General features: G+C 45.8%; 1 pseudogene; it reads right to left on the bottom strand.

The window, feature by feature from the left end:
• Window positions 1–266: 266 nt before the first annotated feature.
• LOC112920130 (glutamine synthetase pseudogene) lies at window positions 267–1396 on the bottom strand (annotated as a pseudogene).
• Between the last annotated feature and the right edge of the window lie 3059 nt (window positions 1397–4455).

Raw genomic sequence — 4455 nt, 5'->3', positions numbered from 1 at the left:
TTATATCTCCCCACCCCCTCCCTACTAACGTTCTTGACAGCTTTCAGTGACAGGGAAAAAGAATGGGGGGGGGTTGTAAAAAGACTAAGAAGTTGACCCCTCTATCCTGGCCAAAGAAAGCAAGAGATATTAACTGGGCATGAGGAATAAAAAAAAAGACCTTGATATTCCGCCCTTTGAGTTACAGCTGTTAGGACAGCCAAGACAGGGGCAAACACGGAGGCAGGATGGAGGATTAGGAGGGGTGCGATGGCTGCAAGTCTAGTTCACTTAGTTTTGTACTGGAAGGGTTCATTGCCAGTTTCGTTGAGAAGACATGTGAGGATGAGGGCTCTGTCACCAAAAAGAGGTCGCAGGTGGCAGAGGGGCGACGGTCTTCGAAGTAACCCTTCTTTTCCTGGCCGACAGTCTGGGGAATGCGGATGCCAGCACCACTGTTGGCCACGCCAGCAGAAAAGTTGATGTTGGATGTCTCATGGAATCCAGTTAGGTGCCGGGCATTATCCAGGCCTCCCTTGGGATCGTGGGCTCGGATGTGGTACTGGTGCCACTTGCTCAGTGTCGCAATGGACTCCTCAGTGTGTTTAGACCATTCTCCTCTCACCAAGCATGGCCTTGGTGCTGAAGTTGGTGTGGCAGCCTGCACCATTCCAGTTTCTGGGAATGGGCTTCGGATCAAAGGTTGCTATCACTCCGAAGTCTTAACATACATGATGCAAGATGAAACGGGCCACCCAGAGATAATCTCCCATGTCAACTTCTTCACAGGTCCTATCTGGAATTCCCACTGGGCAGGCATGAACTCAGTGTTTGTCCCAGCAATCTGGATGCCAGCGTACAAGCAGGCCTGGTAGGGAGCCTCCACTATATCCCTGCCATAGGCTTTGTCTACTCCCACACCACAGTAGTATGGACCTTGGGGCCCAAGGAAGCCATTGGAAGGCCAATCAAAAGGGTGTCCATCTGTGCCTATGAGAGTATATTCCTGCTCCATTCCAAACCAGGGGTGCTGGTTGCTCACCATATCCATTATCCATTTACAGGTATGCCTTAAATTGGTTTCTGCAGGCTTTCTGTTGCATTTGGAGACTTCACAGAACACCGGCTTGTTGAGGTCCTTGCGGAAAGGGTCATGAAACATGGCAGCAGGGACAAGATACATGTCACTGTTGGAGCCTTCAGACTGAAAGGTGCTAGAGCCATCAAAATTCCATTCAGGCAACTCTTCAACACCCTTGGGCTCACTGCCCAAGGTCCAGGTCTTGCAATGTAATCCTTCTCCAGTCCCATCAATCCAAATATACATAGCTTGCACTTTCTCGCCCTGAGGCAAGGACATGTACACCTGTTTGATGCCTTTGTTCAAGTGGGAACTTACGGAAGTGGCCATGGTGGAAGTTGTTCTGGGCAGGTAACAGGCAGCAGGGCAGGTAGGCCACGAGAGTGAGGTGCGGCGAGGAGAGGAGGCCGAGTGTGCTGCTCAGAAGCTCCACTCTACTCCCATTCTCAGCTCTGCCGACAGTTAAATAATTTTTTGGCCAACCACACTGGAAATCCAAAGGATGAAGTTTTTCCAGAGTTGGTCACATAGAGGATACTCTGGCTTCATTTCTCTGGATTTCTCTCATACTGCCTTTTTCTTCCTGAGAAGGATTAGTCCTCTTGCTGTTTATGTTTGTGGTTATGGAATGGCTACATCAACCACAGTCTCAAATGTGTACAAATCAGCCAGAGAGAGACTTCATTTGTGCCTAAATTTTCTTCCAGATTCCAAATATTCACTTCCATCAGACCAGTTTAGATTATATGTCCACTCGAAACAAATCCTTTGGTCCAAACTCACTCATTGACTGAATCTCGGTTTCTGCACCACCCCAGGGGACCAGGGGGGATTTAGCCTCTCTGCAGTCACATGGTTCTCCACTATTGTCAGGGGAAAAGGAATGGATCCTATTGGGACAACCAATGCTTGTCCATCCAGTAGAGTTCCTCATGGAAGGTCTACAGCCATCTGTCTGGAAAAGACACCACATCGCCAAACAATTTTCATGACAGAGATGAACTTTGATAGAGTGAATGCCCTAGTTTTTGAGGGAGGCCATCTCTACTGGAAGTGTCCTTGAACTGCTCCTATTCCTGCCCAGTGTCGCAATGGTATATCTTTCTACTGAATAACACCAGAGCCATTAGGCAACCATAGTGCTTCTGCAGTAAGTCTAATGGGTAACAGTGCAGAGGAGAAAATGTCTAATGTCTAAACGAAGGAGGGATATCAACCTGTCTGTACAGAGAGGTGCAATTTTCACTAGAGGAAATACCCCCATGAGGTGCATGTATTGGAAGGTGGTGGCGAAAGAGAAAGCAGAGAAGGGAGGGGTAGGCACAATCTCAAACATCTCAGGAACTGACCTTAGCGGAACTCAGCTGCCTCGTTTTATTGCAGACTGCTCATCCCGTCTGCATTGCTAGCCATCTCTTTGTCTGGATCTAGTGTCCTTTTCTGTGCCTCAGTACTTAAGCACATGCAATCCTTTTTAAAGGTTTTATTTATTGAGAGAGAGAGAAAGTGATTGGGAGAGAGAGGGAGAGAGAATCTGAAGCTGACTCTGCACTGAGTGCAGAGCCCGACACAGGGCTGGATCCCACCACACTGAGATCATGACCTGAGTTGAAACCAAGAGTTGGATGCATGCTTAACTGACTGAGCCACCCAGGCGCCCCAGCACATGCAATCTTATGCTTGAAATACTTTTCCTTCCATCCTTGCCTGGTGGTTTCTATTCTGTCTTTAAGATCCAACTACATTTCATTCATCTCTCAATACTTCCTCAACTGATCTATCAAAGTAACTTTCTTTTCTGGGCTCCCAGAATAGTCTCTCTGTTCCTCGATTAGGGCATATGGTAGATACTTCCCCACATCCACTTCTACATAGAACTCGAGCTCCCTGGGGTCAAGCTATAGTTCAGTCTACAGGTATAACCACACCACTCATTGCCTGACACCTGTGTCACAAAGTAGGTTCTAAATAAACATTAGATGGAAAATGCACTAAATTACAGTGACAGTCTATTCTATTTTCTTTTTTTAAAAGGGTTTTATTTTTTATTTATTCATGAAAGACACATAGAGAGAGGCAGAGATACAGGCAAAGGGAGAAGCAGGCTCCCTGAGGGGAGCCTGATGTGGGGCTCAATCCCAGGACCCTGGGATCATGCCTTGAGCCAAAGGCAGATGCTCAACCACTGAGCCGCCCGGGTGCCCCATGTCTATTCTATTTTCATGGTTTCATTCTCTCCTACCACACTGTCCCTTCTTCCATAACACTGGACTTGAAGCTTCCACTGAGCTGTTTCCTCAGATAATGATCCCAGAACATTACTATCCAACCAGGCAGAACTCTGCATGGATAATCACATTTGAATTTCATCAAAGCTCTGAGACACACCTTTACCTTATGCCTATTTTACATTTGAGGTAATTAAGCACAATGCTGAAGAGAATTGCTGAAGCCCAGACAGCTAGCGTATGTGTCCCTTGGGATTTAAATCCAGGCTGTTTGAGGACAGAACCTATGCTCCTAACCACCATAGCACAGTACATCCAAATCTGTACCTTGCTCCAGTTTCCTATATTTATATCCTATATACCTATTACTTCATATTCCTCATGAATATACCCCACATTGTCTTCATTGAAGATCCAATGGCAGTGACGACTATGCATTAAATGGATGCTAATCAGCAATTCCTTTCTTGTATGACACGTCTAAGATTTCCAGCACGATTAACCTACCTCTGATTTCCAATTGCTCCTTGCTGTTGTAAAGTCTGAATTAAAAGAGATACTCAAAACTTTAAAATAAGGAGACATGGTAATGACATGGGCAAAATGAGTGAGAAGGAGAGGGAGGTACAGGCTTCCAATGATGGTGTGAAGAAGTCATGGGAATGAAAGGCACAGCACAGGGAATGTAGTCAAGGTGTCGTAATAGGGTCATATGATGACACTTGTGATGAGTACAGCATAAAATATAAACTTGTTAAATCATCACGTTGTATACCTGAAACTAATGTAACATTGAGTGTCTACTATACCCAACTTAAAAAAAGAAGGAAGGCAAGAAGAAAGGAAGGGAAGAAGGAAATAAGTATTTATCAGTTAAAGGAATGTGATGCTCATTATGATCGGCACCCTCCTTCTTTTTCTCAGCCTGTGATACATTTGCCCACCCCATCGGTGCCATGGCCTTCTTTTGAATCATAGGTCACAGGACATGAACTAGAGCCAGAGTCAGTTCTGGTCATGTTTAACGGGAAGAAATGCCAACACTAAAGACATGGACTAAACAAACGGTGAGCATATCTCAAGGGGAAGCTACTCATCCAGGAGAAGTGATTATCCTGGAAGGAATGAACTGGTTGTGAGGCAACATGATCCTAGCCTCCTCCTAGG

The sequence above is a fragment of the Vulpes vulpes genome, chromosome 12, assembly GCF_048418805.1.
Source record: "Vulpes vulpes isolate BD-2025 chromosome 12, VulVul3, whole genome shotgun sequence".
NCBI classification, from domain to species: Eukaryota; Metazoa; Chordata; class Mammalia; order Carnivora; family Canidae; genus Vulpes; species Vulpes vulpes.
Note: the sequence above shows the minus strand (reverse complement) of the source record. Positions and strands in the feature narration are given on the sequence as shown.